General features: G+C 40.1%; 1 protein-coding gene across 1 annotated transcript in view; it reads left to right on the top strand.

Annotated features, from left to right (window-relative positions):
* LOC112158337 (1-phosphatidylinositol 4,5-bisphosphate phosphodiesterase beta-4) overlaps window positions 1–23,267 on the top strand; it is a gene marked incomplete in the record, with an annotated part of 71,632 nt that overhangs the window by 4,542 nt on the left and 43,823 nt on the right. Inside the window, 1 exon segment of the mRNA XM_024291638.2 lies at window positions 20,346–20,396.

The raw sequence follows: 23,267 nt of genomic DNA, 5'->3' as shown, positions 1-23,267 counted from the left end.
CCTCCTGACTCCTCGCTCCTCCTCACTCCTCCTGACTCCTCACTCCTCCTGACTCCTCCTCACTCCTCCTGACTCCTCCTCACTCCTTCTGACTCCTCGCTCCGCCTGACTCCTCCTCACTCCTTCTGACTCCTCCCTCCTCCTCGCTCCTCATGGAGGAGGCCTCATTAAAGAACACACGTTCTGAGTGTTTTACATCGCTGAGATCTGGAGATAACTCACATTTATTGGATTTGTGGTGAATAATGAAAGCAGCAAGGCTCAGTTTACACTCAGTCTGCAGATCTGGAGCTGCGTCTGCGTCTGCGGCTGCGTCTGCGTCCCCGTGCTCAGACCTGACAGCGTAATGAAATTGACACGTGATTGCTCTCTGTAACGTGCTCTGTTATAATTGTGTTCTCCAGGTTATTAACTCGGAGCAGGAATGATTTGTCTGATTAATTTCCGCTCCAGCCTCATCTCACAAACGAAGCAGCACAATTCAGCGTTTCTGAGAGAGTAATTAATGACATCTGCAATTTAGGTTTTATCTATCTCTGAGACGGACAGTAAGTAATAGAACGTTGCATCGCTACTACAAACGGTTGCATTTAGGGTGTGTGTTGGGAAGAGTTCAATCAGCGGCCTTGTGGTAGAGCGTCCGCCCTGAGACTTGAAGGTCGTGGGTTCAAATCCAGGCTGAGTTGAACCAATGACCCAGTGACACCCAGCAGTAAAGGGTCGGATTTGGGGGGTTAAACCACCAAATGGTTTGCGAGTGCGGCTGTGTCTGTAGCTCACCCCTCCCCCAGGGGAGGAGTCAAATGCAGAGAACAAATTCCACAGACAGGTGTGAGATAGCTGATGGGGCTTTTATCACACAATGATATGTAGATTTTATGGATTTAAGAAACATTTAAGTGGAAAACAAAAGTAAGACATGTTTGCTCTTAAATAATTAAATATTGTTTTGGTGGTATTTTAAATCGATACCCATAAAGTATGACGATATTTCACTGAATCTATATTTACACTCCTAGTTTTCATACGTTTGTTTGTTGTGTTAGCATCAATCTACCTTAAAGAGGTCCTACCATGAGTTTCTTCAGCCTTTCAGAGTAAACTATATCCATATATGATCATATATTACCTCTGGAACACTAAAAAACAAATTATTTATGATTTATTAGTTATTTTTCTTGAGCTTTTTCCTACCTGGAAGTAAAATTACTCGATTCCTGAAGCTCCGCCTGCCACTGCGTTTGGGTGCGGCCCATTTCATGACATCATCCTAGAACTTTCCTTCCTTTGTTTCTCCCACCAAAATAATCCACATTTCTTCAAGGATGGATGCACATTCCATATATTTGCCTTTAGTAGCCCGGCCATCACTACACTGGTTCACAACAGAAACACACTCGCCGTCTGCACGACCATACCGACCGGGGGCGGGGCTTAAAGGGGCCCTGCGTCTAAAGTAACAGGAAGATATACGGTATTCTGCATCTAAAATGAACGTTTTCTGCTGATCACCTCTAGATCAGTGTTTGTGTTAAAGTGGGGGCGGAGCTGTGAGAGCAGACTCTTCCTGAAGGGGGCGGTCTCACGCTGTGATGTCAGATCGTGAGGACATACTCGTTTTTGTGGGTATGGGAGGGGCTGGTGTTGAGAGAGCAGGTTTTAAGAGGATTACTCTTGAATGCATGAACGGATCGAAATACGGCTGTGGGGTTCTTTATCGTGAGGAATGAACAATAGAATACAATTAAAAGCTCAAAAAGTAGAATTTTCATGGTAGGGCCAATTCAAATGTTTGCTTGTTTTCAAATGTTACATTTTTCTGATAATAGAGGACATATATTAAGGAAATGTATTCAAATGAATCAGGAACAGATGAAATAATTCAGTTTGAAAATATGCTGACTGGGGATTTCTTTAAACCTTTTAAATTTCCTTCTGATTTTTTTTGATCCCTTGATTTGCAAACAGCAACATCTCATACCCCGAAATATGATTTTCTATCTTGAATATTTCAGGGTTTTTATTTACAAGAGTCCACATTGTTACTCTTTGTAAACAGTCCTTCCCACACCTCAGAGGGGAATTTCATGGCTCTCTTGCCGCTCTGCAGGAACTATGTCCTAGAGAATAATACATGCATATTTTTTAATTAAAAGAAAACCTTTCTTACCTTCGTAATAAAACATTTTTAGTTTGTTTTTTCGTAAATTATGGATTCAGCTGAAACAAAAAATGACCCAAAAGTTGAGGTTTGAACCGAACTGTGAGGAAAGAGAATGGTTTCATCAATGGAATCAACTGTTTATGGATTTGGGATAAACAATCATGTAGTTTTTGTTCTTACAGACATATATTTGACCTTTTTTTAACTACAAGCTAACGTAATCCCCGGTGGACTCCATTCATTCTTTGGTTAAAGTAGCACAGGACCATAATTACGCCTTTCCTACCGAGTATAATCAGCTGTGTGACTTGTAAGACGACTTTTGGCCACAAACTCAATGAAACTTTGGGTCAGTGATGAAATCAGCAGCTGAATCTTTTCTGAATCTCCTTCATTTGCAGTTCAGTTCTTGTCAGATTCAGCGGTTTGTAAAGCAGAAACCAGTTTGGATTCTCTCACATGCAGACGTCTGTCTTGAGGTTGCAGAAGTCGTCGGTACTTCTCCATTCTGGGATTTATGAATGAACAGCAGCACTTCAAACCCGTTGGTATCCAGAGTGAAGACTTCTTGTGGTCGATGAAGATTCAGCTCTTTTTATGTCCTTAGACAAACTCCTGCCGTCTCCTCCTCCTTATCCGTAGTAGAAACGGTGCTGCCGGTCGTCTTTAGGGAATAGTCGTGTGTTTTTGAAGGGTTTCAGGATCACAAACTGAGGAGTTGTTGTAGCTTCTAACTGATTTTATGCCAGAAGAAAAGACGATCAGATGAATTTACCTCCCGTTAGCCACGATTCTGGTTTAACTTGTTTAGTGAATCACGTTTTATTCACCTGATTACTTCTTAATTCTGTGTTTCACTGACCTGCCGACCTCCAGTAATGACTATGAGGTCGTACTCGTCATGGAAAATCCAATAGTTTGGTTTAGTTACTGTATATTGATGTCAAACTTTATATGACCAACCTCTGGATGGAGTTCTGTTGGCTTTTCAATTATTAAACATCTTCAAATTAACATCAAAAGGTTAAAAACCAATCTAAAGCATTTTCATTAAATATCTCCTCTATATTATGTTTTTTATTTGCCCATTATTACTGCTTTCCGAGAAGTTATTGATCCTCACAGGTCTTTAAAAGACGGGACTACAAACAGGAAATGATGGAGTCATTTGTTCAGAAGTTCAAAGTAAAAGTCTATAAAAGCCTTTTATTAAATAGAAAAATGTATATTTCTTCTGTTTAATTGTTACTTTTAAAGATTTAAAATATTTAATCCAACTTTTGGCTGAAATAAAAAATTATTCATTTACTTTGAAAGAAAGAAATGACAAAATAAATACAAATAAAACTTGTTACATTTAATTTGGACTTTTCTACAAATAAAATAAAACAGTTTAGCCAAAATATTTGACTTTATGAATATAAAATATTATTTGTACGTAGTAAATGAATTCACTGGCAGCATATTTAGTATATTATCCTGCTAAAAGGCAAAACATTAAATAATGAAGTATTAGAATGTAATTTGTAAAAATCTGGATTGTCCTGTTCTTTGATATTTTTGATATTTTCATGATATTTCTTTGTTTATTTTAACTCTTAGCAGAGGAAATGTTTTTATTAATTTTCCATCTATTTGATAAAAAAATAATCATAATATATCCCAGTATTACCTATTTAGGATTAACTGTGTATATTTTTTAAACTTTTCAAAATAAAAGCTCGCCCTTAAGCGTCACCACGGTTCCAGCGAACCTTTCTTTGTCAACAGTTTGTTTATCCTGATGTATTTATTCAAACGGGAATCCTCTCCTTGTGTTCGTGTCTCGGCTGCTCAGATAAAAATATTAAAAGTTGCTCTTCAGGTTTGCAGCAGGAGAAGAGTCAACACAGCTCAACTCCCACCGCAAATATTTGCATCGATCCGGCGCTCTGGAAGTCTGCGCCGCTCGGCGGCGTTTGCAGACCTTGACATTCATAGAGCTGATGGATGCTGACAGTCACTCCAGGCGCGGGAAGTGTCACTTCTGTGGGATCCACTTACAAAAAGAGCATTCTGCCAATTACAGGTTTTAAACAAACTCTCAACTGAAATAAAAAGTTTTCTGGAATTGTTCTGGTTTAAAGACATTTTGGAAGAACGTCCAGGAATCACTAAGTGTTGTTTCATCTTTTTGCTTTTAGGCAACTTTAGGAAATATTAGATTGAGATGAAACTACAACCGTTTCTCCTGCTGGCTCATAAAAAACTATTAGAAGGTTCATATCACTTTGAAAGATAGTCTTAGATCCTAATAACTCTAATAATCATTGGCTGGTATGAAATGATAGAAAAAAACAATATATATCTTTGAAAAGTATTGATTTGGTTTTTGAAAAACACAGTACAGAGACAGCTCTTGTGGAAATGGTAAATGTTATTAGACGTATCCTAAACTCTTGGAATTGATAGAATCTAAGACTTTATTGAAATTACGGACACTTGCTCCTCAAGACTCTGTAGAATCCATTATGGGGTTCCCCAAGGATCCTATTTAGGCCCACTAATCTTCTTCAGAAAGCATGGCATTTGTTTCGTCACTACGCTGATGACACTCCGCTTTACATCAATGAGTCCGTTAAAATACTTTAAAACTGTATTTTAGACTGTTATCGTGAAACAGGGGTACTACAGTGAGATATATTTATATTTACAGTTTCATTCAAGGGCCGTTTCATGTCTCACTTTTTGGCAGCGAGGCGTCGGGACATTTGAGGCTCTTTTTTTATCAACCCTTTAACTACCAAAGAGTAGAGCAGATATAGGAAACATGTTTTTAAAAACATTAATTATGTTTACAATTCAGCTGTCAAAGCTCATTACTTCACCTCAGCTTTACATTTTTATGGAAATGAAATTACTGACCTGTAGCTGTTCTTAATTTATTAATTTGATTTATTTCCTCATATTTATTTATTTATTTAGCGTATTTGAATTCTATGACATCATGTCTTGGTTGAGTGTAACCTTTTCCTCTTGACCAGGACTCCCTGGAAAAAGAGATCAGTGGATCTCACTGGGATTTTTTACTTGTTAAATAAATGTAAATTAATCCATTGAGGCAATAAACAACAGAAAATCTTTGTTTTTATTGATTTTGTCTTGATTGGGTAGTTTAACTTCACAAAGTGCTGTATAAACAAAGTTTGAATTTTAAAATTTTTATAATAGAAAATTGACTTATCAATTAAGATGCTAAAAAAGCAAATTTTATTAAATCTGTTGCAAATTGGTTTTATTTATTACCTGTGTTGGAGCAGATTTTATTATATATAAATATTTTAATTCATTTATTATGCATACAGACAGCATTTGTAAACTTACTATCCTTTTTCTTTTCCTTATTTTTCTTCTTTCTTTAATAAAATAATATAATACTTTTAATTATTTTTTTCTAGGCTCCATTTCAATAAAACATAAAAGTGCTCCTTTTTATGCAGTTTAATATGACTATAGATGTTTAATCTCTCTTTTTGTGACCAATAAAAGAAGAGGTTTAGGTATAAACGTCTCCTTAGAGGATTTTCGGGTGACCAAAGCTCTGGAGTTTCTCCGTCTCCATCCAAGAGACGCCCAGCGTTGCTAACAGGGTCATCCAGCCGGTGCTCCGCCAGCTTCCACCGTCTCATCATGGATGCTCGGTTCCTCTGGCCCATGACTCCGCTAAAAGGCTGCGTGTCAGCCTGTGCTCTCAGTGCTGATGAGCTCCTCTCGTCCACTTAGCTGCGTGGGCGCCGACGCCTCCTTCACCCAAGTGTGATTGTGCAGGTTTGGATGGATGGCGGTGAAATTCAGCTGAAATGGTCTCGTCTGCAGGATAGATGTGGCTGCAGGGTGAATCCGACAGTGAAACCACCGCCGTCAATTAGGGCTGGCACGATTAGCCGACTAATCGATGACTGTTGACATAGGCAACGACTAAAATATTAGTCGATTAGTCGTTAATTTATATTATATGGAGTCAGAGTTTAGTAAAGTTGAAAGTTACAATGACATTCTGCTAGCTTTATGGACTATTTTGGTACCTATTAAGGTTTTTTAGGCTGTTTTGTATTTTAACTAATATTTCAGCTACATGCTAGCTATTTCAGCTAATTTAACATTTTTTCAATCTTTTAGGCTTATTTGGAGTTTAGCAAATATTCAGCTACATGCTAGCTATTTTGGTTAACTTAGGCTTGTTTTTTGGGCTAATTTGGAGTTTTGCTAATGCTTTAGCTGCATGCTAGCTGTTTGGGCTAACTTGGGTTTTTTCAGTTTTTAGGCTAATTTAGCATTTATCTAATATTTTAGCTGGCTTTCAGCTTCAGCGATTTTAGCTGTTCATTTCAGCATCTTCAGGGGCTAAATTCAGCTTCCAGCATTCACACTAGCATTATCACAGGTAATGCTATATATGTAGTTTTTAGTTAGTTTAAAGCTAATGATGGTTAAGATGTGTGTTTAGCATCCAGTTTGCCCATGACCCGATTAGTCGACTAATCAGAGACATTAATCGGTGATTAGTCGACTATTCAAATAACCGTTTGTGGCAGCTTTACAGTCAATACTTCCTCTTTTCTAGAAGATTCTGAGTTTAGATGACAGGAGAATTCCGCTGTAGCGATATGAAGATTTAGTGACACGTGCCAGTCCAGAATCATGTCCTCCTCTCTTCTGTAATGTGCACATTCACTTCGCCCAATCCACTTTGGGATTACATGTGAACGCAATTTGCACTTCCAATTAAACTGTTGACCTTCGCTCCAGAATGAAAAACTTGACTTTGCACCATCCTCCCTGGATACCTATTATTACCAGCGAGGCCAATAGTGGAGAGAACACCGCTTCGTTATGAGACTGAGTGGATCTTTATCTCTTTATGTCAGCAATTCACAACAGTCAGCATTTAGAAATGAAATATTTAGCTATTTAAATCATCAAACCTGATCAGAACACTCGTGAATTTCTGGTTTATGAACTCAAAATTTGATCTTATTGAGGAATTCTTGTAGTAAACGTGTTTATTTACTACCAAACAGAAGAGTCGTGTTGAAGAGAGAGTGAAAACAGCAAAGCAGAGGACTGTAGGCTAACCTTAGCCTGCCAAGCCTCTTACTCAGCTCCAACACATGACTCGCTGGCCAGATCAGATGACTAGATAAACAGCTGGAATGTGGCTTCTTCCTCTTTCTGCAGCTTTGTTCTGGTCCGTCGGCGAGCCGTGTTTTCTGCGCTGGACGCACGGGAAACCCTGATGTGCGTCCGTCAGACAGTCCGCTCACTCCTGTACAGAAGATTCCTGTTACGTAACGCTGAAGTGCTGGCTGGAGACGCAGAGAACAAACCTCTCTATTTTATTATTGGCTTGTGTAATTTAGAGGCCGGAAGGGAGGGCCGGCTTCTCCGTAGACATCTCTGGGTGGAACGCGCATATTTTTATGAGCTTAATGCACATCTTTATTTGTTTTATCTTTGGGGAAAAAATGAGTGTGGTTTCTAATGTTGTTTATGTTGGGCTTTCTTCAGAGTTTACTTCAGTTTGGAGCTGCAGGCTGGAAAACAAACAAACACTGGATAAACAGGAGCAGAATTAACGACAAGTGAAGATATCTGGGAGAGCTCATCCACATTTCAAGAACCACTTCAGGAGTTTACTCAGAAAAGTAGATGGAGATTAATATAAATAAAGTTTAGCTTCAAATACCAAAGGGGTTTACCCCAAGATTCCCAGAATCCTCCAACACAAGAGTTCATCAGCTTTCATCTGACTGAAATTCGGATCAAAACATCAACAAATGATTATTTTATATATTTCTGTAGCTTAAACAGACATTTGACGTCAGTATTTTCATTTTTGTGCAGGTATGTTGTCTTGCGCTCATAGCAAACTGTTCCTCCACCTTCTGAATTCGCTGTATCTCTTTCAGGTGGTTGCTGGAGCCTATCCCAGCCACTGTTCTTGCAGGGATACAATTACACACCTTAAACCAAATTAGAGATATTAATCAACCTATGAAGCAAGTATTGTGGAAAAAAACCAGAGACCCAAATGTGCAGAGACAACACATTCTCACTTCCAACTCGTCTCATATTTCATACGTTTGGTTACGGACTCCTCCGCGTCTCTTTCTGACGTTTTGATTGTCCCCAACTCGTCATTTTTTGACGTGCTGGTTGCTTCCATTAAATATGGGGTCACCAACCTTTGGGCTCCAAACCGAAGGGTCCATTACTGCGATGTGGAGTGCACCGGTACCCTAAACCGATACATCCACCCTAAACTGGTACCGGTACCCTAACCGGCATTAGAAACACTGTTGGATGTGGTACCAGACAAGGTACCGGTCCCAAACCAGTACCGGGTGTGGTATTAGACACAAGGCTGAACTGGGTTGGGGTGCTGGTACTGGATACGTCCAGAAGATCAGTTTGCGTCGAGGGTTGTGCACCCTTGATTTTACGAACAGCCAGCACATCAAAAAACGATGAGTTGGAAACATCCAACTCAGTCAAACCCAGTACCAGGAACCGAACCCGAACCGGTACCAGATGTGGTATCAGGGGCAAACAGAAATTGAACCAATACCGGGTTAGGGTTAAAGTACCCTAACTATGTCAGGGTACTACACGCATCACAAGGACCAGTCCGCGTCTGGTACCACACCCGGTACCGTCTCCCGAGGATGCAGACATTTGATTTTATGAACAGGCAGCACAGTACACCCAACTCAGTCGAACCAGGTACCAGTAGCCAAACCCGAACTGGTACCAGACGTGGTATGGGACACGAACAGGACGTGAGCTGGTGCCGGATTAGGGTTAGAGTCCGGGAACTGGACCCGTCACGAGGACCAATCCGCGTCCGCAGATCCTTGATTTTACCAACAGCCAGCAGGTCAAACGACGAGTTGGGGACGCCCAAAATGACAAAGAGTGGCGCGAAGGGGTCCATAACCAAACGTCAAAATGTGACGACTTGGGGTTGAGAATGTTGGTACGGCAGAACTTGCACGTTAGCTAGGCCTGCACAACAAACTGAAAATGTATCGACATCGCGATATTCGCCTATGCAATACGTGCATCACAGAAGGTGATGTAAACTGTGACTAATGGTAACCTCACATGTTTACTCGCGTGCTTAAACAATCTCATTGCAGACTGAAGCATTTGCAGAATCAACAAAGGCCTTTATACATTTGACCAATCAGAGGGATCCCTTCAGGTGGTTGACCAATCAGATGGAGTCCTCTAAAGTTAGATGCCCGCCTCCTAATTTGAGTCCTTTTTAGTTTAATTTAAGTTATGCTAATTTTTGTTTCAGTAAAACTGTTGCAATTTTTTGTTTTGCTATTTTTTCAAGTTAAATTGTAATTGCAATATTTATCGCAAGTTTTCCTCAGCGAGTTCGATTTCTGAACTCTTGCCGCTCTGCAGAAACTATGTCCTAGAAAATGACACAGATTTTTGATTTTTTTACTGAAAACGGTTTAATTATAGTTAAAATATTGCTGGTAATGATTTAAAAACATTTTCAAAGATGATCACAGTGGGACTTTTTAAATCCATTTATTAAAAATGTAATTCTTTTTTTTCCTATGAGTGATAAACTAAAACATTTACTTTTATTGTTGCCAAAGAAAACAAGTCGATTGACTCCACTGTTACCTGCAGAAGATGGAATAAACCTTTCTGGTTGATAAACCTGAATTCCTGGTGTTTGGACCCGGCCTGAGAGCTGTTTGCCGCAGAGCTCCGATTGGATACCTGGCAGAGAAGCTGCAACAGAAACCTGCAAATCTTCTCTAATTACTTCTTGCATCAATTCCCTCGTGCGCTTCAATTTTTGACCTTGTCTGTGAGCACTTCCAGCCTGAATGTGCTCTTCTCTGCCGCCTCCATCGGTCCGAAGGGGGAAAACTGTCGTCCAGCCACGGACGCTGGAACGGAAAGCTTTTATTTTGTCGTTTGAAGGTCAAACCCAGTTTATCTCCTAAATGTTCTGTAATCTTCTGAATTCACTGCAGTTACTCGTTTGGATTTTGGTTCAGATTCACATAAAAAAACTCAGTTTTGTCTCCATTTCTAAAGGTCAAACTTTTTTTTCTCACTGAAATAGCTGCAGGTTTCCTGCCGTTTTCAGCTTCTTCAGCTCCTGATAATACTTTAAGCCTCCTGGCAACAAACTTCAAGCTTTCTGGCAAGAATGACAAAATCCTTTAACAGCATTGGAGGGAGAATGACTGTGGTAACATTGGCTGCTTCTTAAAAAAGCAATTTAATGAAATTATTCAAATACGATTAAAAATGTGTATAAGTCGCAAGAGCAAAAAAAGTCATCATAAAGAAGTAAAAACTATACAAAAGTCGCTGCAGAGTTTAGGATGAACTTCTGGGAGAAAAGAACACGTTTCTGAAGAAACCCACCAACCGCAGCATGAAGCTGCATGCACACCAAACACCATTGATGTGCGTCACTTGATGCTCAATGCCTGTCCAAAAATGTGTTCATAAAGTGGACAATCTCTTCACATGTGGGAGGAGCTTCTGTCAAGTTTTTAACTGCACTGCCAATTGATTTAAAAAATTAATCATGATTGATCACACTTTTTAATTACGACTAATCACGATTAATCGACTTTTGAATTGTGAATAATCACGATTAATGTCACTTTTGGATTGTGATTTATCATGATTAATCGCACTTTTAAATTATGACTTATCACGATTAATCACACTTTTGGACTGTGATTAATCATTATTAATCGCACTTATGGACTGTGATTAATCATGATTAATCGCACTTTTGAATTGCAACTAATCACAATTAATGTCACTTTTGGACTATGATTAATTGCACTTTTAATCGCACCCTGGGATTGTGATTAATAATGATTGATTGCACTTTTGAATTGCAACTAATCACGACTAATCGCACTTTTGGGTTGCGATTAATCACGACTAATCGCACTTTTGGATTGTGATTATTATTTGCAATTTTTTCTTAGTAAATTTTATACAACAATATGCAGCTTTTGAACAAAAATATGCCAGAGAGAATTTTTTTCCTGTCTGAATTTTTACATTTATCATCTGTTAACTCAGATATCCCTGAAGTGTCATTTGTGAGCTCAAAAACACATAAATAGTAAGATAAGGAGAACTCTAAAAACACTTGTGTTTACAGATTTACTCCAAGAAAACAAAGATGCCGACATACAGCCATAAGTAACAAATATGCTTTAAATGAACGTATACAGTAGTCTGGGTAAAAACTCGATTCTGATTGGCTCCTGGATTGGATCCACAATAAACGTCTATGATGCACACCTAAAAAAAGAAAAAAAAGGAAGTTCCACATAGCCCATTTCCTTCATCTTCTGGACAAAAAATGTCAGTGTTGTTCTTCTTCTTCTTCGTTGCTGTTGGTAGCAAATACTAATACACACACCTACAGCGCCCTCTAGAGGTTGTTAGCAAAAAACGCTGCAGGGCAACTGGTTGTAAAAACAAATCACATACAAGTGGCACAAAGCAACCTAAACATGCTAAATACGAATAGAATCTGTGGTGAACATGATGTGGGGAGAGGACAGGAGAGGTGCAGTCACGCTCCTGCCTCATATAACATGTGAATTAGTGCTCCATCTGCAAAGATCACGTCACGTTTGAGTCGAATCGTTTATGTAACACCAGAATAAAATGACTCGGACGGATAGATTAATGCAACAGGAAGACCTTAAATGTCACCGCTCACTTTTACGCCTGCAGTTTCTGATCCACCACGAAATGATTCTTTGTTGCTCAGAAGAATTAGCAGGAGTTGTAATGTAATCCTCTTATTAGCCTGCATGGTAGTGAAGAGGAGCGGCACTATCCTGGTGTGTGAGAGGAATGTGGTTCAGACCTCATTCGTCCTTGTAAAGACAGTGGAGGATCATTCTCTGAGGTAAAAGGAGCAATGTTCTCTCCAGGCTTTGTCTCCGTGACTCACAGAGCAGAAAAACTTTCCTCTTCACCTTTTCTCTCTTCTTGGATATTATTCTCCCCGGCCGCCCGTCTCCCCCGGCCCTCAGGGAGCCGGCTCCTCACAGCCTCCGACAGAGAGGATGAAATTGAAAAGTCAAAGTGTAGGTGAAATGTTTTGGCGCATCTGCTGGTTATCTGTCTGCATTATTCTTCACGTCTCCCGGGAGACCGAAGCTTTTGTCTTGGCTTTCTCCTTTAATTTCCCTCACGACGAGGAAGTTGGATTTTTGCAATGAATGCGACATCATGATCGTGAGAGAATCCATCAAGCCTGAAGCCACGCTCGTGTAGCCAAGCAACGGTGGAGGGAGGGATTTGGCTGCAACAGCAGCCGCCAGTCACGGCTACTCAGGAGGTTCCCTCAGACGTTCATAAGATCACCTAGAAGAGCCCAGAAACACCTTTTCTTCTCTTTTTCTAGAGCTTCGAACGATTAAAGTCGACTAATTTAATAGTTGATTAGTCGTTGCTTTATATTATATGGAGTCAGAGTGCAGTAAAATGGAAAGTTATAATGATATTCTGTTAGCTTTTTGGACTATTTTGGCATTTATTAAGGTTTTTAGGCTAATTTTGAGTTTAGCTAATATTTCAGCTACATTCTAGCCGTTTTGGCTAATTTAGGATTTTTTTCAGTTTTTTAGGCTAATTTGGAGTTTAGCTAATGTTTTAGCCTTACACTAGCAGTTTGGGCTAAATTAGACATGTTACCGTTTTTTGTGTTTTTTTTTTTTTGCTAATATTTTACATTTAACTAATATTTCAGCTACATGCTAGCTGTTCTGGCTAATTTAGGATTTTCATTTTTTTAGGCTATTTTGGAGTTTAGCTAATATTTCTCCTGCATGCTAGCTGTTTTTGCTAATTTGAGATTTTTTCAGTTTGTTTTTTTAGATTATTTTGAAGTTTAGCTAATATCTCGGCTGCAAGCTAGCTGTTTTGGCTAACTCATTTTGCATTTAGCTAATATTTTAGCTGGCTTTCAGCTTCAGCGATTTTAGCTATCAATTTTAGCATCTACAGTGACCAAATTTACGAATACTTCACAATATACTTACTGTTGCCGTGGTGCAGTGGTAGAGTGGTTGACCTCTGATCGGAAGATTGCAGGTTTGATTTCCAATGTGTTGAAGTGTCCGTGGCTAAGACACTGAATCCCACATTGTCTCTGGTGGAAAGTTGGCAGAGCTGCCATCAGTGTGTGATTGGGTGAATGGGACTGTGAAGCGCGTTAGACCCTCGATAAAGGTAGAAAGTATACATCCAACAATGGTACGTTCCATTTTCATGACGTCCCTCATGGGAACTGCAAGGCGTTACTCCAATCATCTATTCTAATTACAATTATGCCTTTTTTGTCCAAATCAAAAAAAAAATGTTTTCTAGATCATAGTTTCCCCAGAGCGGCAAAAGTTTTTTTTAGAAGAGTTGTGGGTGGAGCAGTTGGCACTGAAAAACCCCGCCCCCTTTTCCCCTCTTAGTTGCTGATAGCTCTTTTTCAAACTGCATTTTTTCATTTTCTGATTCATTTAAATATAGAATTGCTCCGAAATGCAATTTTAAGCTTCATTTTATTAATATACGTTCTCCATCGTCAACCAATAACATGTTAGAAACATCAAACCTCATCAGACAAACTAAAAGTCCGCCGTACCCAGACAGACCAACACCCTACTGGTCCATGTGACTGAGGCAGTAGTTAGCAGGAGGTTTCCTGATGGATCCTCCACAACTTGAAGTCCTAGAGTTGGAGATCTCTACTTTCTGCTAACCGTTCCTTTGTGACATGGGTGTCCAAGTCCAGGCCTCGAGGGCCGGCCTCCTGCTGGTTTTCTGGACAATCAGACAGTTGTTTGTAGAGACATATACGAGCATTTGCACATGGGCAGTAAGAAGTCAGTACTCACACCTTACTAATGGCTTCACCAGGAGTGTCCAAAGCCAGTCCTCGAGGGCCGGCCTCCTGCTGCCTTATCTGCTGCTGATTACCTGGAACAGGTGTGTTTAGCCAATAAGGAGCTTCAATGACAGACTGGTTGGAAACCATGAAGGACATCGGCCCTCGAGGCCTGGAATTGGTCACCCCTGCTTTATATCAGCATCTAGACAAAAACACTCCCGATCCAGGGCTGGTTGGCGCTCTTGCCTCACAGCAAGAAGGCCCGGTTCAAGTCCCTGCTGGAGGACCTGAAACAGAATCACCAACTGGGACCTTTCTGTGTGAGCTTCCATCTTCTCCTCGTGCATGCGGGGGTTTTCTCTGGGGACTCCGGCTTCCTCCCACCGTCCAAAAACACGCTTCATTGTTTGATTAGATACTAGACTGGCGACCTGTCCAGGGCGTATCCTGCCTTCGCTCACCAGGGGCCGGGTTAGGCACCGGCACCCTGTTTTGTCCCGTTCGGGATCCAGATCCAGATGATCAGCATCAGGCGAAGCTTGGAATTCTCCAAAACTAGCAGGACTCTGTCCCTCAAGACTGAAGTTTGAGGTCTTTGTCCTTCTCTGTACCAACAGATGTTAGCCCTCAAACTGTCATCCTCCTCTCTCCTAAAGCAGAGTTTGGCTGCAGCTTGAAGAACTGAACTGATACTAAACGATTATTGGTTTAGGCCGTTCCCACTAAGGTTTCTCCCTTCAGTCTTGTTGACCATGTGGTTCTCTGTCCGATCCGTCGGTTGTGGACCGACGATGCTGACGGTCGACCCGCCTCTGTTTACACCGTTTAAATCCTCATACAGCCGAGGCAGGGATTACCTGTTGGCCTAATCAAAGGCATTGTTACAGCGCCGTGGGGGGGGCTGCCTGAAATAGCCTCTTCTAAAAATATACCCCCGTGAAACGGAGCGAAAGGGGAAGAGGGGGAACTGTCAGCTGGTGCATTAGGAACTGCTGCAGTTCCTGTTTTAGCCCGTTTGATAGGTGTTCAGGTGCAGTTTGAAATGAGGAGGCAACCTTTAAACTCATTTTAGGAACTACTTTCAGTTACATGACGTTTTTCATTGTTCATAAAGGTGGATCTGTTTTTTAAAGCTTAGTAATTAAATGAGCTTTTTGTCGTGTGTTTTTGTCCTCCAACCGTCCTGGACTGAAGGACCAGAATTCTTTTTTTAGCCCCTTTAACCTAAATTCCCCCCCACCACATACTCCAAAGCAACATGTGCATAGAACTAGCACCCAATGAAAATGACTTTGTGAACGACCCCTCCCCCTCCAAAAATGATGACATCACAGTGGGAACAACCGTAAAAAAAAATACGTGCTGCTAAAATGAGCCAAAAGGCTTACTAGAATTAATCCAAATCTAGTTACAAAACCAAAACACACGTGTCCAGGACATCCGAAGAAAGTTATTATGGGATGGCTGCAGGACCTACAGCTTGGCGGCCATTTTCAGTGTGAAATGTGTGTTTTTTTGCACAATATGGGAAAAGAAAAATTTGTTCAAGCGATTGTCACAAAATCCCACACACATGCCGTTAGCTTCAGGCTACAACCACTACTGAACTTTTGTTGACCTTTGACCTCGGGAAAAAGGCAGCCATCTTGAATTAAAAAAAAATCAAGTTTGGTAGCTTCTGCAATTTCAAATTCCTTCTAGAGATTTTGATCATGGCCTCCTATCTCCTAAAGCATCATTGGGAAGCTACTTGGGGGAAAAATATTAGTTTTGACGTTTGTAGATTATGTTAGCATAAACGAAATGTATAGTTTTTTCCCTGTTACTTACAGATTTTTACCAGAATATTGTGAAAATGGAATCCTTGAATCCCTGGTTTAAGCCGAATGAAACAATTCAGCACAGGATATGAACATATTAGGAATGTGGGCGTGGTTAACAAAAAACCTAAGTTGCTAAGGAAATTCAAAAATGTACTTTTGCTGATCTTTCTAAAAATGATACAGATCTGTTTGTGACCCCTAAGTGACCAAAAACTAAAATGGTTTCTATGGAGTAAAAGCAACAAAAGCTGCAGCTTTAGCTAGTATTACAGGGGAAGAAGGGTAGAATGAGTGAGACAAGTGAAGGCGGGTCAAACTATGCTGCTAGATGCTTTAATTACTTTATCTTCTATTAAAGGAGATATTTGTGATCTGGCTGAACAAAGTGCATATTGGAAGAAATATTTATTTTTTGTACTTTTACCTTTTTTTCTGTTGTTTCTCAATCAGTTTATTTTCTTTTTACTTTTTTCTATCTTGCTTATTAGCTTTTACACTTCCATCGCCACATCATCTGACTTCTGAATTCATTCCTAATGTCTTTTTTCTGCACTAATACCTTTCTTTTACATTTACTGAACTTAGAAACAAAAAGAGCCTTCAGTTTTAAAGAAGTGCCTTCCTCATTTCATATTTCTGTCTGGCAGCAGAACTTCTGTCAAAACGTCCAGGGAAATCTAAATATTGGTCCCCCTGCATATGTGACATAGTTTCCCTTTTTTGGTTTGGAGTGCACCCATCCATCCTCTCCCCTTGGCTGGAGAGGCCTGCGAACAGCTCCTGCCCGGTGGGGCCAATTGACATGTAAAGCATTTGATCCACATAAGCTGTCAGTGCGGCGGATTCATATCGACATGAAGAGCAGATTGAGAGACATGGAAGGCAGATGGCTTCAGACAGAGCGGATCAGTGCAGTCAAACCCAGTTTAGTGACCAGTTTTTCACCCTTAAGTTGTAAAGCAGTCCGAAATGATGTGGTTCATCCAGAAAATGAAAAGATTGGAGTAGAAATGAAGTCATAGAGAGTGCTATTGTTGACGGTTTGTGGTGTACAGGGGCTTTAGTGACAGTTATGATCAGCATCAATGCTGACTTCCTGGTTCTAACTACTCATTAACGTACATTTGTGTTGATGTTTTTCTTCCTGGATCCTCAAACTGTTGATTATCTTCATATTTGAAGACATTTTCTTTTTTTCTGAGCTAATTTTAAAGCTTTCGCAGTCAAGATATAAATTGAAGATTACATTTTAGTGGTTGAGATGATTTGAACTTTTGTTAATTTGAAGAAATTACAGATTTCTAAGATGAGTTCCACCTTCAAGGTATTAAAAAAATGTCAAATTTTTGATATATAGTGACTACAATATACTCTCAGGAAGTATGGGACTAAAAACAGAGTAGCCCCTCCCCCCTGGTGTTCTAAACAGGAAGTACCCCAAAACCCAGAAGACATAAACAGCTGCAACTCAGTCATTCTATTGGTCAGAATTTATTCAAGTTATAAACTGACCAATCGGATGTCTCAATAAAAGTAGGTGGAGCCTGCTGACCCCCAGCATTCATGATTGTAGCCTGCTTTCTAGTGAAAGGGTTATGGACTTCCAACAAGCTCAGTCCTGATTGGTTGCCATAGAAAATCACACCAACTTTGTTTACTGATGTCATCAGGCCTTCGTCCATATGGCGAAAAAGAAAAGCATTTCTAATGGGTGACATCACGCTCACTCGGTCCAGTTCTCAGACTGTAAGTTATTGAACTTCCTGCTGTTTCCCTGCAGGAATTTTTAGCTTCCTGATCAATTTTGTTGAAAACAACTGATAACAAAACAATCCAGTGAATTTTGTTATATGAGCAGCTCAGTGGTGCTGTGGTAGAGTGTCCGCCCTGAGACTGGAAGGTTGTGAGCACAAATCCAGACTGAGTCATACCAAAGACTAAAAAAACAGACCCAGTTCCTCCCTGCTTGACTGGACCAACTGGACCAAAATGGCCACCGTAGCCGGGCATTATGGGATGTAAACAGAGTTTTGGAGCAACGATGAGACACAGCAACTCACTGAAATGAACTTTTAACGTGATACAGATTTCTTCTCACTGTTTTCCCAACAAGCTATCTGTCATAATCACTTATGACCGTCGTCTCCTTAGTAACCGTCTTTCAGCAGGCATCCACTGTACCAAAGCAGCAGTAAAAAGTGACTTTGATTGGTTAGAAAATTGATCAGTGAAAGATAAAGTTTGAATAAGTGAAATATCCCGACTGGGATTAAAAAACTTAGGACTTCCGTTATTCTTTCTCTTGTTGCTCTGCATCATAATTCCTGACCAATGACTGGAGAGATCTTTAGTCACATGGTTTTGTTCAGGGCAGAAATGTGTGGTTGGCGGCAGCCCAAATGCAAGGTTCAGGACAAACGGATTTTTCAAGTATGAATACACCTTAGAAATTGATTTTAAAATCTTTAAATCTTGAGATCCACAAACCAAAACTTCTAACTTTTCCCAAAACTTGTCATATAACCAGAGGGTATCCCACCTTAAGCTGTCGCCCCTCAATTGACTCAGTTGAATGACATAGAAAAGCTTTTTTTAGTCTTCTATTGTGACATAATCTCCTTTTTAGCGTCTCCTATAATAGGATAATTGTTCCTATTTGTTTTCTGCTTTATTTTCTGCTCACTTTTACGATTAAAATTGTTTTTTATCTGACAAAAGGCCTTTAGAAGTACAGCAGATATGCTTCAAACAATTAAAAATCAATAAGACATGTGGACAGAGGAGTTGTGGAAACTTTCCATGCGCCGTCTCGTAGCGAGGTTTATCTTGTGAAGTGGTTGCATAAAGAAGCCATTAGTGCCCTGCTGCTGCTCCGTTCTAGTGCAAGCGGCCGCGACAGGGTGAAGAGAAACATCAGAGTCTGCAACCAACAAACGTTAAGGACTGCGTCTGCCCCTCAGCGTGAGAGATGCCCCGCCACGGGGAGAATTAGCCTCCCCTCCATCACTGCGCCTTTCAAAGCCTTTTCTCTGATGTATCTTTGACCCGGTCTGTGCTTCACTCGCACGTCCAAAGCTCTTTAGCTCTTTATTTCCCGCTCTCGTACCTGCCACTCAAACCTACAGTCTGTCTAGTTGTGTGAATGCTTTGTAAGAATTCACACTGTAGTGATTCAGTTTCTCTCATTTTTCTTCTGTAAGCTTTTCGGCCCGTCAAGTTTTTGGTATTTGTAAAATTCAAGTTTTTTATGATTTTACCCAATTTATGAGATTTTTTTAGCTCCATTAAAATGAATGAGAATTTTTCAAATTTATGTAATTAAAACATATGTTTAGGAAATTCATGCTTGTACTTTTAGTATTGATACATTTCACACAAATTTTTAAATATTACGCATTTTTTTTACAATTTGGTGCATTTTTTGCTCTTTTTTCATCCAATTCATCAAATTTTTTGGGCATTTTGAAACAATATTGGTATCAAAATGTTCAGCATGTTAAGGACATCAATGCTACTGTTGTTTTTAGGGCTAATTCTGACTTAAGCTAGTATTCTAGCAATGTGATAACTTTTTGGATGATTTGACATCTCCTTAGGATTTTTGAGCTAATTCTAAGTTAAGCTATTATTTTGTTTTATTTTATTTATTTGGACTAATTTGGCATCTGATTAGGTTTTTTGGGCTATTCGTAAGTTTAACTAATATTTTAGTAACATGCTAAGATTTTTGGATAATTTAACATCTAATATATTTTTTTGTGATATTCTTAAGTTTAGCTATTTTTTTAGTACAATGCTAACATATTTGGCTAATTTGGCATCTAATGATGTTTTGGGGGGCTAATTCTACGTTAAGCTAGTATTTTAGCAATGTGCTAGCTTGTTTTGGCTAATTTGGCATCTAATGAGCTTTTTTGGGAGCTATTCTTAAGTTTAGCTAATATTTTAGCACAATACTAATGTTTTTGGCTAATTTGGCATCTAATGAGGTTTTTGGGGGTAATTCTCAAGCTAGTATTTTTGCAATGTGCCTGCCTTTTTTGAGGCTAATTTGGTTCTACGGAGGATTATTGAGCTAATTTGGAGTTAAGCTAATATTTTAGCAACATTGTCATTTTTTTCATGAAATTCTCCAAATACCTTGAGCACTTTCTGAAAATTATGAAAGTTTGGTATCACAGCGTTCAGCACATTCATGACATTCAGCAACTAAAATGTTCAGTATGTTTAGAGACCACATTCAGCAAAAATAATTCACACTAGCATTATCACAGGTAATGCAACTTTTCTAGTTTTTTCATTGATTTCTGTTTGTGCAGCTGAAAGCAAAGGAATGATAAAAAAAACTGTCGTTTTACAGCAAAAATAGATTTTTTTTTGTAAATAACGGATGTCTTTTCTTTCTCCTCAGAGCGTTTCGGTGCCGTCCAGAGTCCCTGCAGTTTCTCGTGTCCATCACCTGGTAAGTACTCTCAGCCTCGCCTCCCTCAGCCTCCACAGTGGCTTTCAGAGCTTTCCAATCCTTTACGTAATCATCAGCTCGCTGCCCGCTTTGAGCCGCAAATTGCTGTCACCTTTATGAAACAGGCAGCGATTTGCAGTTAATGTAGATGGAAGCGATTGTCTAAAGTCGGCTGTATTTAGAGCACATTTTTCCCCCCAAAAAGAAACTTTTTATGGTTTATTTGCTCAAATTGATTCAAATCCTTAATTATTAATAAATTCCTGATCTTACATTGGAGCCCTCCGTAAAAGCAGAACTATATGAAGAGTTTCTGTATGATTCTGTCTCTTTATCCAGCTTTACTGTTCAGCTTAAGCCAATTATGAGGGGTGTTTGCTTGGATGGAGGACTTGCTGCAGCTGCTGCTGCTTTAATGACAGAGGCTGATGGTCTGGTTCTGCCCGAGGGGCTCCCACTGCTGGGTGGGTCTCCTTGCTGCTACAAATATAGAGCGGGATCCCATTCGGGAGCTTCATTTGCGTGTAAGCTGGAGGCTATTACTGGTCAGCGAGGTTGCCATGGAGACCAGAAGCATTTTTTTTCCAAACCCATGAGTGTTTTCTCAGGGGGGCCGATATCACAGCTGCTCAATCGAGCCCCTCAGGGGGTCGTCGGTCAACAGGGACCTTCTTCTGGCTGGGCTCGGGACGTGGAAAGCTCGCATTCTGGGGGGAAACGTTTAACCTCTGGCCCCTTCCTGCCCCCTCCCTCCTCAGCTCCCCTCTCTATATGGACATGTTCTATTTCTACGGCTTCTTTATGCCGCGTTCGGAGCCCACCGGGGCCCGAACCCTCCTGATAGGTACATATTTGGGCAACGGGAGAGCTCCCGACCACGTTTCTTCTCATGAGCTGCATCTTCGTCCACCAAGCGTTTCTTGGGGACCGTTCTCCCTCCGTTAGCGTCCTCTGCAGATGTTGAAGCTACAGAGGCTGCTGTTTTTCCTGCCTCCTCCACAGATGAAGTTCAGAGGCTGGTAGGCAGCAGGGAGATTTGGTGCATACGCTCAGCACGTTTGACCATATTTGGCAGCCCCTTGGAAAGCTCTGGGGTAAAAGTAAGTGGGCATATGAACTTTTGACTTTCTAATCCAGTCTAAATGAGAATGTCATAGCTCAGAGGTGCACGGCGCTCCAGTCTGTGATGTAAGACAGTCATTTTGGAATAACTTGGTATTTTTTCCTCTGCAGGCCTTCTTTTGCAAAGGCCAGTTACCTAACTTCATTGAGAAATTAACGGGCTTTCGCTGTTCGGACTCTATTTTTATCACTTCAAACATGGAACCTTTTATAGCATCAAAGTAATCCTTACTCCTAATATTGTTTTGTTAAAACCATACAAACTTCCTCGTTAGGATTCTACTGCAAAAACTGAATCTTAAAAAGTAAAACGACTATTCTTTTTTAAAGAAAAATCACCTAAATTAATCTTATAAAAAACATTTTTTTCCTTTCTTGAAATCAATCTCTCAACTTTTAATATATCTCTGTCTCGTCTGATTGGTCCGTAAAAGACATATAATTGACATAAATAAAGTTTAGTCAAATGCAAAGGGAGTTTATACGGATAAACTCCTCATGTGTCCAAAGATTCATAACCTCCCATTCCAGGACTTTATTTTCTGCAAGAAAAGTTGAGGGGTGATAATAACCAATCAGTTCTTTGAGCTTTTAAACTATTTAACAATTGCGATGGGATTGTCTCCATTTCTTCTCATGAAACAGATGTACATCTAAATACATTTTACCAAAAATACAGTGAATTTCTGATTTAAAGAGAATAAATTTAAATAAAATGTAAAAAAAAAAGTTTTGCTAACATTATATCTTTGTTCATATGAAATGTTGTTTATTAATCATTTGAAAAACATTTATTGAAAACTTCGAAATTTAAGTCTTGGGAACATTTTGTCGGCGGGCCACATTTTAGACTGGGCCGGACTTTGGACATGCTAATCCAATCGGAGGAGTAAAACCTGTTCAACAAAAGAGCTTAAAAATAAAATAGAAATATGAGAAGACAATTTTTGTGACCCTATTTCAGCAGTTTCTTTCTTTTTTTGCTAATATATAGAAAGATTTTTACAGTGTCTCACAAAAGGGAGTACACCCCCCCCCACTTTATTTACCATGGTTTGGCTGTTGATGCCTCTATTGGGATTTATTCAGCAGAAAAAAAAACTTTACACTGCTATACAAGATGGACACTGACTACTTTTTATTATGTCAAAAATTCATTTCGGCAGTGTTGTCCTATGAAAAAGATATAAATACAAACCTGCAGAAATGTAAGGGGTGTACTCACTTTGTGAGAGACGGTCAAATGTAAGAATTTGATCTTCTTTTTGCCTGTTTACTTTAGAGGTGGCCTTTTCTAGCGACTTGTCTCTCCATCTTTAAGGCAGTGTCACGCTGCCACCATGTATATTTTGCACATCTTGCTGGTAATATGTCCAAAATATATGGAACGATTTAAAAAGTAGTGGTCTTTACACAAATGAACCACGTTAAAACACAGAAGAAGTCCGAATAAAACACGCGAAGGACACGTAAACCCGCACGTCATTGAATTTCTTCACTTTGGCGTTCAGAGCACTGGGCAGAAATCACATGGCGTCAGCTCCCGTCGGATCCCGCTGGTCCAAACCTAAGTCTGCATTCAGGCAGCCCACCCGGGGGACCTCCTTGGGGACCCCTGGGGAGAACCGCAGCTGGGGAGATCTGCGAGGAGGGCCCGGCTCGTGTCCTGAATCGCCGTACCCAGTCCCCTCCATGGCAGCATCGGACACCGCCCTGCAGCGCTTAAGATGCAATTCATTAGTAATTTGT

Source organism: Oryzias melastigma, linkage group LG24 (genome assembly GCF_002922805.2).
Source record: "Oryzias melastigma strain HK-1 linkage group LG24, ASM292280v2, whole genome shotgun sequence".
Taxonomy (NCBI): domain Eukaryota; kingdom Metazoa; phylum Chordata; class Actinopteri; order Beloniformes; family Adrianichthyidae; genus Oryzias; species Oryzias melastigma.
The sequence above is the reverse complement of the archived record's forward strand: the minus strand, read 5'-3'. Positions and strand labels throughout refer to the sequence as shown.